The following is a 14,928-nucleotide window of genomic DNA, read 5'->3' as shown; positions in this document are numbered from 1 at the left end:
TTGTTGTTTTGAGTCTTCCAATCAGTCAGTGCCATTCTGTTACTGCACACATTTCACTTCTATATGGATTTCTCCGTACTCTATTTCCTGTTCTTGCTTAGTTCTCTGCTTTAACAAAAAAAAAAGTCCATCTCTATTATGCATAAAAAATAAATCAACCCTTGTTATCATTAATAATCCTATTTTGGTATTCTTGAAAAATAACCCCCCTTGCTATCTTAAACAAAAAACTCTTTGTTGTCCTTAAAGACTAAATCTGTCCCTGCTGTCTTCCCTCCTTTAATAAATTAAAAAAACACCTTGTGTTCTTGAAAACTGAGCACTACCCCACACCCGACCCCCACTGTAAACATCCATGAAAAAAACAAAAAAATATTGTTCACATGCTTGATAATTTGGTTCCATCCTTTTTGTCCTTTGAATGTATTGAAAAAGCCTTTGTCATGCTGCTCCAACGTATTCAGCTAATTGCTCTTCAGACCTGGCCTTCATAGTGGATGCATTTTCCACTGATTTGACTTTTCTTGGTAAGTTCCCCCAATATTTGCCTATCACATTTGTTTCTCAATACCTCAGTGATCACATTTGCTTTGATTATATTGTGTGTAAAAGACTGAAATATTTGATACAATATTCAACAAGTACCAGTAGTATATGGATTCACTATGCTCAAGTTTTAAATATGTTAGATGTGAATTCAGCCTCTTATTTATGGAAAAGCTGATGTTTATTTGTGTTATTTGGGGTAGTGTGGTTTGTTTTGATTATTCTCCTTCTCGATACAAAGATACGCAGCTATCTTGCTTGTTCAAGAAAAAAATAGTGTTATCATTACTTCGAGCTTGAGTTAAACTATTGTTTCACGTTCAGTACTGTTTTACTTTCTTAGAGCTAGAAAAATGGAGTAACAAACTATACAAGAAGTTAAATTGAACAATAATTTGATATAAAATATTCACCTAACTCAACTTGCTTTGGACTAAAGTCTTTGTTCTTGTAGTTGTGTATCGTAATTTCATAATTATGTACAAGTGCAGAAGCAAACTACTTTCAAATTTAGCATTGTAAATATACACTATACTTTATTCATGTATATTTGTTATTATATTGAAAATATATACCACCTCCATTCTCAAGCATATGACACCATTTGCTTTTTTTCATTTGTTTGACTTTGCAGCTTCTCTATAAATATTTATATATATTGAGAAATATTTAAGTCAAATAAAAATATATTGATGATAAATTAATGGTACTTATTTTATGTTCCTTAACTAATTGAACAAGTGTAGGTCAAAATTTAAGAAAAAAGTCAATTGTGTCATATAATAAAGAATGGAGTTAGTATATCGGAGATACTATTTGAAATTTCAAAGCTCCAGCATTTTTATCTATTGCAGAGAATATGAAAACTTTATACAACCCAACCCATCATATGCATATATTGTTGTTGTTATTATGTGGTTTCAATTCCATGGTTTATTGTTTTACATATTTTCAAAGACTAACTGTTTGAACACGGTGAATTGGAGAAATGGTGATCCTTACTTAGACTTTTAGTGATATTGGCTCTTTAAATAAACTTTGAAGGTCAATATTCTGTTTTCATTAAAAAAAGACCCATATTGTTTCACAAATGAAGTTTTATATTGTCCTTTCTTATGATCTTTTATTTAGTATCTATCTTGTACTCATGTAGACTCTATTCTCATTGCTTATTTCTTTTGCAGGATAGAAACAATTATACTGCACAATGGGCAACATTTGTAGTATAAAATGGGTTTGCCATTTAAATAAATGTGGACACGGACGTGTTTACTTATATGGACTTCTATAATGAGGGTTTTTGTCGTTGGTCAACTTTTGTTATCTTTACTCATGTGTATGGAACGCATTTAACATTTTAAGTATGCTTTTCCGTTATTTAAAAATACATTGTTGTTTAATTACTGGCTGCCAGATTATTGTGGCCAGGCAAGCGGACGGTTAACTGTCTCTGCCCCTTTGATGTTCAATGTTTACTGATCTGTCAGGCAGCTTACTAGGCATTTTCGGAATCATTCCAATTGCACATTAATTATACCGTTTCTTCTTTCTAAAGGCATTTATTTTCATTTTGACTTTTTTGTCCTTTTTATTATGTTAATTTATTTTCTAAAAGATATTCTGGTTAAACCAAGTAAAGAATACATATTTATTAACATGAGTGCAAACACTTGGATTGAATGATGGCAGTGTTGGAAGGAAAGATAGCCAGGCTCAAGACATCCAACCCCTTTGCTGTTAAATTTTCTTTCTATTTGATGGCAGCAATCCATATATCTGCTGGTGTTCCCATACCGTACCGTTCATTTAAACAATCTTGATAGCCTTTGCATACGTGGTTATAGGAAACAACATTATAAAGAACTTTGGTTCGCTTCACGAGACATTCTGGAATCGTGCGGTTCAAAATCAAAGCAATCCCCACCATTGGTTTGCAGCAAGGGGGCCACCAGTCTATCATTATTGAGACATCGTTTGCCAACTTAAAGATTTGACGACTCCCTTATTAGTCTTCATGCAATTACTGTAGCAATTCTTCCTTATTTTTCTTTGTATGTTTCGGGCCAGAATTTTTGTGATTGATGTCTGAAGCACTTCAGAGTTCAGAGAGGTTCAGGAAGAGTGTGTGTGCAAGTTCAGAACAGCAGCAAAAATCCAGATCTCTAGATCGGTTTGGCAATTGAATTTGCTGTTGTGACGCGATTGATGGCTAAAACTCATTGCAACTTTGATGATTTCTGGACAGCTTGTTATAGATCCGGGCTATATGTTTGAAAAGGCCAGTTTATTTTGCATATATCCAATTCATATATGAAAACTGTTGACACGACTACACATTCCTCAAACCAAACAAAGTTCAATGTTAGTCCATTCCTCAAACTGAAGTCTCAGATGACAGGTTGGCCTGCTCCCATACTCCCAAACTGCTAAAGAACCCTAAACATAAATAAAAAGTATAGCGAGCCGCTAAGTACCGCTATAGCAACCAATAGCGCTGCTCATCAGTTTAGTGAAAATTTTAGAAAAGCATGCGTCGTGCACATGCAGCTGGCCTGGATCACATGCATCTACGCGGACCATTTGTACCTGCGCACCTAGCCCAAGGCACCAGGCGGAAAGCTCTGATTTTGCTTCCCCAGGCTAGTGCCATATGTGGACGCAATACACTACCAGAAAACGGCTCATTCGTTCGTGACCGTTGGTACCGGGCACACTTTGGTCCGGTACTAACGTGCCATTTTAGTACCGGGCCAAAGCTACAGTACCCCCAGAAACCTTTTAGTACCGGCTGGAGCCACCAGCCGGTACTAACGTGCGCCACCGACAGCCGAGCGCAACGGCTAGGTGATAACTTAGTACCGGCTAGAGCCACTAGCTGATATTAAATGGAGCCGCGCACATTTAGTACCGGTTGGTGGCTTTAGCCGGTACTAAATGGGGTACTAATTCAGCCACTATAAATCAGCTCGCCTTCTTCCTACCCGAGCCCGAGCCAACCATTTGACCGAGCTCGGGCTTTCTTCCCATGGCGAGTTAGAGAGGAGTTACTGCCCCATTTTCTCAAGTGTTGTGGGGATTTCACTCATCCAAGTACACTAAAGGTTTGCAACTTCATCCTCTTTTGTTTTATGGTATTCATTATTTGTTTCATGCTCTGTAGTTTGAGAAATTTGTGATTTTTAGAAATATATAGAATGAGCACGATTTCTTTGATTTATGGATGGATTTGAGATGTATAGAACCCATTACTTGATTTGGAGAAGGTCTATTGGATAGTTTCAATGTGGATAATTTATAGTGATTTTTTTTCATTTTTTTCAAGTGGCATGATTAATTAGTTTGGTATTTGTTATGCATTTAGTTATATTATTTTGTCACTCTAATGATGTATTTATTCGGGCTCATATAAAAACCATTGAGAACATTAAAAAATCTTTGTTTCGGATCATGAATATGTCGTTAACCTTGATCCTGCGATAAAAACACTGCTATTCGGGGCTAGCATCGATATCCACAATGCGGTGTGGTATATATGAGGACGTGATGAAGGAGTACGGTCTTGGTCCCAACAATGAAATCCTCACATTTGAGGAGTTGAGAATGAAATTATCCGGACCAAAGCCGTACTCCTTCATCGGGTCCTATTGTACCGCATTGTGTCGTGGATATCAATGCTAGCCCCGAATACCAGTGTCATCACCGTTGGGTCATGGTTAACGACATAGACATGTTTCGAAACAAATATTTTTTTTCTTCTTGATGGTTTTAGAGAAAGTGGGCTTGAAACAAAGCCACGAATATTGATTGCGCATCCCTTATGGTGTGGAACGACGTGTTCGCGTTGAACTGAAGAGTGTCAAAATAATTATGGTTTAAGATTTTTGTTTTCATTTTTATTATAATAATTTGTTCAGTTCTTTATATTTATTTGATTAGTGTACTGGAATTAGTTTTGTTTCTTAATGAGATATATAATTGACCTATTATTAATATTACTTCTTAGAAATGCCTTTGCAACATGATGCCTTTGAGCGTCGAGCTGCAGCTCGGACGACGGTACGCAATCAATTGGAACGCACCGGTCATTCGCTTGAGTTCCACCGTGCAAGGCGTGTTGGTCTTGTTAGCGGTCGTATTCGTCGTTTGATTAAGAAAGCTTTTCATATATTCTCCCTTGGCAAAGAAAGCCGTAAATTTCATCGTGAATTTAACGTCAAGTTGCATGGTACTGATGTTGATCGTGAGTTGATGGCTCGATATAATGCAAGACATGAAGCGTCGGGGCTGGCGGAATATGATCGTTCCGTATCAAGACTTCGCGAGGCAGTTCACGAGGAATTGTTCAAAAGATCTCATGATGAGTAGTTTGTATTTGGTAGCTAGCATTTAGTTTAATCTATATTTTGTTTTGGACCTTCTAATTTATTATGTTGTGTAATTTAATGTAACACCCTAATTTAAATTTCAGTATTTAATAATAAATTTAATTGGCTTTATTTAATTTTCTAAGGTTTTATATGCTTAGACTTGCATTTAATCTAATTTTTGTTCCACAAGTAATTAAAATTTGTCTAAGTTTAAAATTCTGTTGTTGCATTCATGCTGGTGCATGGTTTTGTTTTGTTTGATTTCATAGGAGTTTGAATTCAAATTCATTTGAATTCAAATAGATTTGAGTTGTTTAGAAATAGAAATAGAAAAGGGGAAAGAAACTAGACAAACCCAAATCCAATCCAGCGCAACCCAGCAGGCCCAGCCGCGTCACCCCCTACTCACCTCCTGGCCCAACCCATCTGCAGCCCAGCTCCTCTTTCCCTGGGCCCTCTCCCTGCGTCCGGCCCGCGGCCCCACTTCCCTCTTCCTCCACGCACCGGCCCACCCACTCTCTCCCGCAGCGCCACTCCTCCCGCTTCGGCCCGCGAGCGCGTCGCTCCCCCGCCACTGATAGCCTTGTCCCACACGCCAGCCCCTTCTTCCCCGCTCGCGCAGCGCCCGCAACCATCATGCCGAGATCTCCAGCGAACTCTCCGTCCCTGGTCCGCACGCCGAGACCCTGGCTTTCCCTTTAAACCTCCACACCGCGGCCCCTGCGACCCATCCCCACCTCTGCAGCCGCCTCAAACCCTAGCCGCCGCTGCCCTCCGAGCTCAGAGCAGAGCAGAGCGCTGCGCCACCGCAGACTCACCGCACCAGCACATCCCAGCCACCGCAAACCTCCGCGGCAGCTACTCCAGAGCCCAGGATCACCCCCGGGCCCAGCCTTTCTCGACCTCGACCCCCGCTCGCGCCGGAATTGCCCTGGAGCACCGCTGCAGGTAAACGGCCCGCCGCCCCAATTCCACCCTGCCGACGTGTTACGGTCCTCCATGACCACGTTCCACCTCTGCAGCACCACTGCGCGTCGATTCGAGGGGATCCGAAGCTCAGAGGAGCACCCCCGCACCCGGACCGCGAAGCTCCGCCCAGCGCCTCCGCACGACCTCGCCGCCGACGTCACTCCGTTGCAACTCCGACCACCCTGCGGCCTTGGTAAGCTTTGGCCCGCCTCCCTAATTCTTTTTCACAATATCTCGTGCCCCGTAGGGCACTCCAGTAGCGGGAACACCTCTGCCGGCGAAGCACCACCGCGCAGAGCCGCCGCCGTCCTTGTCGGCGCCGCCTAGAGCCCTACTGAGCGTCGCAAACGCCTCAGGAGGTTTACGCATGGTGCGTAGACCCTCCTAGGCCCAAGCGCCGGTCCGTTTAGCCCCCAGAACGCCGGATTTGAGGAAGTCCGACGAAGTTCGGCCGCGCGCCGCTATGGGAAGTCGTCGCCGGTGTCGAGCACCGCCGCCCCTGCGCTAGTAGGGTCCGAGCCGTTAGATCTGCGACCGATGCTCAAGATTAGATCCCGATCCAATTAAACCTGAGCCCTCAGATCTCGATCCAACGGATCAGATCTGAAGATACCGGTTCGGCTTGGTAATCTTACTAAAGAGCCCCCCATCTTCCTTGATATCAACCCGCGGTCCAGAAGCTTTCAAAAATAATTCCAGATCGGCCCAAAACTTTGCACGGACCCCCCTGAGTTTTCTAGAATTTGAACCCGCCATCCAGCCCCTGTACTTTTTGGCATTAGACCCCAGATCTAATGTTTAATTATGTTTAGGTCCTCGGTTTTTGCCCAGAAAGCCCTGTAGCCCAGTTTTTCTCGCAGATAGGTCCCTGGATCTTGTTTTAAGCGTAGTTTTCACGTTCTAGCTCCGTTTTAGGCGTTCTTTATGTCCACGCGATCGTTGTAATGTGTAGAATAGTTTTAGCTTAGTTTTGTTAGCTATTTTTATGTATTGTTGTACTATTTCTTAGTGTTTGCTCTTGTTTTCTTGTATGTTTATGTTGTGCATTGTTTTTGGCCATGTGTTCGTGAGTAGATGTTGAGATACCGGAGGAGACCCAGTACCAGTACCAGGAGCCATCTTCAGAGCAGTTTGAGCAGCAGGAGAACTTTGAGGAAGGCAAGTATAACATGAACAACACCTATCACTTTAAATATATTTTCATACTGCATTATAATACTGTATGCCTATAAGGACTCTCCTAGCCACTTTATATCCTTTATATATCCCTTGGGTTGCATTCTGGTTAGTTGTGCTAGGTTGCTGCACTCTCACACATAATGGTCCTTTTTAATTAATTTGATTAATGGTATATGCAACTTAATTCTGGGAGTGGCTCGTTTGAAGGGCTCAAGTCTCGTTAAAAAATGGTTTTGTTAGAAACATGGATTAGGGGGCCAGCACGGTGCATACTGCTGGGTTGGCCACTCTCCATAAGGACCGGTTCATAGAGCGACAACCTGGGACAACAGCGCTACCACAAGACTGGAATGGGACGGTCTTGGCGTAATAATTAGGTCTTTTTGGTTTGGAGTAACTTACCTGCGGGGCAAGGGTGGTAAGCTTCTATGGCCCTCGTTCTGAGTGGCCTCGTCTGTGGTATTCTTGACGCCCACTAGACCTGCTCCATAGTCGCCGATCCAACCCTCGCGGTTACTCCTTACCAACGAGATTCTTTGTAAAGGCCTCGTAGTGAGTTTGCTAGCCATCTCACCTAAGGAAGTGTGATGAACAACTAGCGTAGCTCACGACTTGTGGGTAAAGATGTACAACCTCTGCAGAGTGTAAAACTGGTATACTAGCCATGCTCACAGTCATGAGCGGCCCAGATCCTCCTTTTGATTAGTGGGGTTATCTTCCTTTGGTTAGGAGGGTTTCTCCAGGTGGTTGGTTTGGTTTGGTTTTCAGTAGCATCATAATTAATTCTGATTAATTTCTATGTAACTGGGTTTATGGTAATTCATCAAGTTGTAGTAAATAGCTTTAATAAAACTTTGCCAAGATTAAAAGCTAATGCAGTTGAGTCAGCCAACCTTAGAGCCTCATAGTTTGTGTTATACTTGTTGAGTACAAGTTGTGTACTCACTCTTGCATGCTCTACTCTTTTTCCTCTTGGGGATACTCTACTGCTGCTCAGTTCCTGCCGACGCGAGGGAGTTCATCCGGAGCTACCAGGAGTACGATGACTTATAGGCGTTCGTCTCCCAGTTGACGTCCCTGTGGCGCCCTGCTTCCGAGAGTTTCTCGTATATTTTTTTACGCTTCCGCTGTATCAGACATTTTATCATTATTGTAATAAATAACATTCGTACTCGCTTTATTATATCTTTTACGTGATATGTGCTGTGATATATTGTTCATTCTGTTGTATATACGTGTGACTTGATCCTGGCACGTATATGATTGCTCGGTTTATGTCCTTTTATAAACCGGGTGTTACATTTAAGCATGTTATGTAATGGATGTACGAACCTTTTACATTTGAATGTCTAATTTATTGTAATGCCTTTGCAACTTTATGAATGCTTCATTATGTAAATTTTATAGTGTGAAATTTGCCAATTTATTGCAGAACGATGGACTGACAATGGATGTACGGCGACAGGTGCACCATGGCGCGGATTAATGGTCTAAAGTCTTTTCTTGATACGGCGGAGGCCCACAAGTCATCAAAAGGTTTCATGTGTTGTCCATGCCGCACCAAAATAAGAAGGAATACTCTAACAAGCACACACTACATGCCCATATTTATCAAAAGGGTTTCATGCATAACTATACACTTTGGACCAAGCACGGTCAACCTGGAGTTCTAATGCAAGAAGGTGAAGGAGATGATGATGACAACAACATTACAGACTTGGCTCACTTATATGAAGCAGGTGCCTTTGAAGATGAACCAATGGACGAGACTGAAGCAAATTCTGCAGAAGATCAACCACCTGACGAACTAGGTCAGGTTTTAGTCGATGTATAGAGAGACAGTGAAACTTTGAAAGAGTCAAAGAAGTTTGAGATGATGTTAGAGGGTCACAAAAAATTATTATACCCAAATTGCAAGTAGGGGCTTAAAAAGTTGGGTACCACACTAGAAATGATGCAATGGAAGGCTGCCAATGGTGTTAGTGATAAGGGATTTGATTATCTATTAGGTATTGTAAAGAACATGCTTACAGAGGGGAATGATCTGCCCTCTTGTAGCTAAAATGGCATCTCATGCCATATTTCAATATATTGTTTTGGCGATTGATGACACACACAACACTTGGACTAATATGATTGTTAAGATGATCATTCTCAGGCTTTTAGGTTCAAGTGATGACAAAGAGAAGGTAGGCAAAGTTAGGCCCGAAGGGCCACCCCTACAGGGGTTAAGCCAAGTCAGCTTATAGGCATCGGATGAATCGACGGTTCAAAAAGGGGCATCGGTGCATTAGGTATACTGTGTACCAGAGACGATGTCAAGTGCCCAGGAGAAGATTCTTCAGCACTGGTTCAACCGACGGGGCATCGGTGCATTGGGCATACTATGTACCAGAGACGATGTCAAGTGCCCAGGAGAAGATTCTTCAGCACCGGTTCAACCGACGGGGCATCAGAGTATTGCGTCGGAGCATTGACGTCAGCTGTCAGGAGTTCAATGGCTACTTCGTGTTATGAGTGACCGGATGAACCGACGCTACCCCAGCCAGAGGCATCGGTTCATCCGATGATACGCAGATTTTCTGCTGACCATTGGAGCAACGGCTACAAGACTTGGTGGCCTATATATACGCCTCACCCCGGCCATTTGAAGATTGCTGGAGTTGCTGAACATCCCACACACACCCAAGAACATCTCCAAGCCATACAAGAGCATCAAGATCATATCCTTAGCTTTTAGCACTAGCTTGTAAAGTGTGAGTGCTAGAATAGCTCTTAGTGAGTGAGATTGCAAGGCCTTGAGCCTTTGTGCTGTGGTTCTCTAGTGAACCAAACAAGAGCTTGGTGCGCCGGCCTCCTTGGAGCTGCGAAGCTCGCCGGCAACGTCATCGACCCTCCGACTTGGTGTGGAGCAGCGACGACATCTTTGTGCGGGGGACATGGAGACCCCCATCCTTTGTGGAGAAGCTCCTTAGTGGAACCCGGGGCCAAGGTGACCGTGATTGTGTTCACGAAAAAGACTTGGTGGCCGAGTAGCAATACTCTTTGTGAGTGCTACAACAACGTGGATGTAGGTGTGCCTTTGTGGCTAACCGAACCACAGGATAAACACCCGCGTCAAGAGTTTGCTATCTCCTATCCCGCTCTTTAAGCTTCCGCATTTAATTCTTGCAACCTTTGTGCCTTTACTTTCATAGAATAGTTTCTTGTTAGGAAAGGCTATAGGGTGCATAACTCTTTTGGGATAGGGGTTTCACACTAGAACAACCTAGTTGCACATCTAGATAGCTTGTTTTAGTTTAAGTTTTGTGCAAACTAGTTGGAGCCATAGGTCAAGTTTTTATTAGAACCTAATTCATCCCCTCCCCCTCTTAGGTTAGAGCACCCGATCACTTTCACCTCTACAACATACGAAGCAGAAAAGGTTGTTTGCCCTCTTGGATTGGAGGTACAGAAAATTCACTCATGTCCTAACGATTGTATTCTCTATCGAGGCGAAGAATATGAGAAACTGGATGCTTGTCCTATCTGTGATGCAAAACAGTACAAGATTAGGCAAAATGATCCTGGTGAGGTCGATGGGGAGCCCGTCAAGAAAAAAGTTCCCGCTAAGGTGATGTGGTATTTCCCAGTAATACCACATTTGAAGAACTTTTTCAGAAACAAATCCAATACTAAATTGAGGCGGTGGCTTAAAGAAGAGCATAAGCAAGATCAGATGCTGAGACACCCTGCGGATGGGTCCCAGTGGAAAAATGTGTACAGAGAATTCCCAGATTTTGATAACGACCCAAGGAACATAAGGTTCGGTTTAAGTACGGACGGGATGAATCCATTCGGCGAGTGGGGCAGCAATCACAGTACATGACCTGTGACCCTCTGTATGTTCAACCTTTCTTCTTGGCTATGCATGAAACGGAAGTACATGATGATGCCGGTGATTATCCATGGCCCAAAACAACCTGGCAATGATATTGATGTGTACCTAAGACCGTTGGTTGATGAACTTTTGCTGCTGTGGAAGGAGGAAGGTGTATGTGTTTGGGACGAGTAAAAACAGGAGGATTTTGACCTGCGAGCATTGCTTTTCATTATCATCAACGATTGGCCTGCACTTAGCAATCTATCCAGACAGTCGAATAAGGGATACCAGGCATACACTCATTGTCTAGAAGAAACTGACAGGTTGTATCTAAAAAATTGTAGGAAGGTCGTGTACATGGGTGTTGATGCTCCTTAGCGCCCCAATTTATATACAGCAAGTGCACGGGATCGTGTAGCTTTTCCCTTAGAGGATTCCCCCAAGGTTTATCAATCCACGGAACCAAAGATATAAGAAACAATCTACTAACATAGAGAATCCTTTGTGTTGAGGTGGCGTAAAACGAATCTAATCTACTAAAAACAGCAAACACCGAAGGTAGCAAGAGAAAGTTAGAGATAACCAATCTAGATCATATAGATCATGCATATGTTGTAGTTCAAGCCAGATGTAGTGAAGCAAGACATATGTGAATCTCAATGAAAAGCATCTTTAAACCCAAAATCTCCAATCCGAACCTTCGATACCCCATCTACTAAAGCAATGCCCTGTCACGACGCCCCCCTTGGGACGAAAGCACCCAGAAGCAAGTCGAACCCCCTTTGGTAGGTCCGCCATGAACCTCTAGCCACCATGACTACAAGATCATGCTAAGTGATCTATCTCGATAATAGATCTAGGATGAAGCAAACCCAAAGAAAAGAACGAAATCGAAAGAGAGAACATGGTCGCTAAAGATTTGGAATCACAAGTAACTTCACCATGAATGATTATACATCACAAGATCACAACTGGGGCCCTACCTTGATCTTGATGATCCTAGCTCCAGAACTCCGATGTGGTCTTCCTTGCAAGGTTTCCACGTCTGCTAGGGAAGCCTCTAGACAACTAGCACGACCCTCGGCTCTCCGAGAGGTGTCCCTCTATCTTCTATGCTCCTTGGCATCGTCTCCCGAATGATCTTCTGCGTGAGCCTGGGGGAGGGGTCTTTAAATAGCCTCAGGAAACCCTAGGTCGAAGGGGAGGCCGAGACTCCCCGAAAATGGCTTGGGCCGGCTGGCTCAATGGGCCCAGGCTGGCCGGCCTGGCCCATTTTCTCGCCGCCTCGCGTCCTCCTTTCTCCCAAAGTCTTCTGGAGTTTATACCTTTCACGATTGCACCCCGTTGGACGTCGTTATCTTCGAGATTTCTTCGAGGGAAAGGATAGGATAGAGAATCCTTCCTTAAATCTCTATTTGCTTTGCTTAGCCCCGAAGTATCTCGATCTCATCTTGTGGGCTTTGTCCTTTGGGCTTCATTGGAGGGTGGATGTGCATGAACAGGCTTCTAGTCGTCATGGCCTTTGGTCCTTTGTTTGGGCTTTGGCCTTCGTCTTTCCTCGTGTTATTGCGTGATCATGGGCCTCATCATTTCATGCTCCAAAATTGGTCAAAAACCTGCAAAAACGGAGTACCTCCAAAATATACGTGCAAATGCAAAAATGACCAATAATCGGGCCGAGGTTAGGATGGTTAGTGATTTTGATAACAAATTCATGCCATTATCAAAGTTAAACAGGGGATAAAATGGATACTTAAGGAGCGCCAACATTCCCCCCATGCTTAACCCTTGCTCGTCCTCGAGTAAGTCTTTGATAAAAATCAGTATTGCCTTTCGGTGTCCAATCCCTGCACTTGATCCTACACGAGAAAACATAATGCTCCCAAAAATATTTTGCAGTTAATAGTTCAAGTTGTAAACAACTTTTTCAATGTGGAAGGTAGATACAAGTTAAATGCTTCCCCACAATTATTAAGCACATGCTCTCAAAATTAAACAAGTCTCAGAATTAAGAAAGTAAGTTCCATAAATAATGCTAAACCAAGATCAATAATTTAAACCTCATTGCAATTTGCTCATGGAAACTCTCAGCTCATCTTGTCTCTCAAACTTGCTAGAACTTTCTCCTTTCTTTCTCTCATATATATGTGTGAGGCTTTATCTGGAGCTCTGGAAAGGTTAGTCCTAACAAAAGATATTATAATCAAGATATTATCAAACACAAGAAATACTTCTTATGGATTTACCGAGACTCGTCAAAAAGACCATTAGAAAATAATTTCTTTGTGGAGAGGGAGAGAATGGAACACACACTTTAGATGGTGGACATGTGCAAATGGCAACGGTTGATCCCAAGGCACAACTGAAGTCCTTGTTATCGGATTGCACGTGGTTGGAATAATTGAGTATAGAATAATCTTCAAAGTACTTGGAGTTTAATGAAGCAAACGGAACCGAGGAGCTTTTCATCATCACTTTTTTTCTTTCTTTCTTTTTGCTCCTCAGAACCATTGGCAACAAAATGCACTTACTCCACCTCCCCCGCATGCTTGAACGTTTGCTTGTCCCCAAGCAATGAAGTGATGATAATTTGATGGAGTGAGTGCATAAAACTCGTATCAATTCTCTGGACTCAACTTTGGAATTCAATGGGGCATCTCCTCGTAAAAGATTGAAGCCAACAGAGGTGGAAAAGGCCCAGGCTGGCCGGACTAGGGGTGTTGGGGTGGCCGGCCTACTGCCTGTAGGCCGCCACTTCTTCAGATTTTTCTGCTGCGAACTCTTTGATGCTTCCCAAGCTTATGTTTTACTGAATTTTGCTCTTGATTTCATTGTTTTTCCATCGAAATAATAATACATACTCAATATATAGGTTGTGGTCGAGGAGGTGTTTCACAAAGAGATGTTTTTGGTTAAGGGTGGATATCCAGCGAGGCTTGTGATGTTCCCGGTATAGAAACTCACAATGCATGGATAGAATGGCTAGCAAAAGAGAGGTACAGAAAAATGCAGAATGGTCAGCTTCTTAGTCCCGTACCAAAGAAGATAAATCTTGAATTAATTCACCTGAAAATAAATCTTGCTCTATGGTTTGTCCTGATATAACTTTTAGGCTTTTAGAAGGGTAGAGCAATTGCAAAAGGTATCATTGACAAGATTAGCTCAAAATTAAATCCGAATTAAATTTTCCTTGACAAGCTTAAGTAAGAGAGCAAGAATAGAAAGATATGGATCTTAATTTATCATAACCTCCACAATTGAATTAGCCGGCATTTTATTAATTTTTGATATCATGTTAGGGAGAGCATTAGTTTAAACTTGCACAAACCAAGCACAAGAAAGTAGACAAGGCGGCAACGATCATCATATTTTAACATGGCACGAACTTTCTATCATCATTACTAACCATAACATTAAAGCGTGGGTGATGCATTTATTTATCATGGTGATGAAAGCAAAAGAAAGCAAATTGCACACATGCTGAAAAAAATAAAACAGAAAATTGCTACGCACACACATACTAAAAATAATTGAAAAGAAATAGAAAAATCCAAACCACACGTGCGAGCATTTTATTCATGGTCTTATCGTCGATCACTCTCCTTGATTGCCTCTTGCATTGTATCCTTGGTCATAATATTATTGAAATGATCCTCCATTAAATTGTTCCGGTGGCGCTAGGCCTAGAAGTCCCATTTGATATGCAATTCCCGCGGTTCCATATTCTAGCTAGCTTGTGTGCCTCCGGATGGCGTCTATGTCTTTCATATTTCTTCTTGCATAGGCACCCATGATTCTCATTTCTTGTTCCGGTTGAGGGAGGTCAAAAAATTGTGCTCCAAATGACGGATCGGGCATCTCTCCTTGGTATGATGGGGGTGGGTAGCCATAGTTGCTAAATGGTGGGGGCGCCGGGTACACCGGTGGAGGCGCCGCCATACCATGCCCCCATGCTTGATCTTGGTTTCCTTCCCATTGACTCATCCATCCTTGCGGGTGTCCTTG

Source organism: Panicum virgatum, chromosome 8K (assembly GCF_016808335.1).
Source record: "Panicum virgatum strain AP13 chromosome 8K, P.virgatum_v5, whole genome shotgun sequence".
Taxonomy (NCBI): Eukaryota; Viridiplantae; Streptophyta; class Magnoliopsida; order Poales; family Poaceae; genus Panicum; species Panicum virgatum.
Note: the sequence above shows the minus strand (reverse complement) of the source record.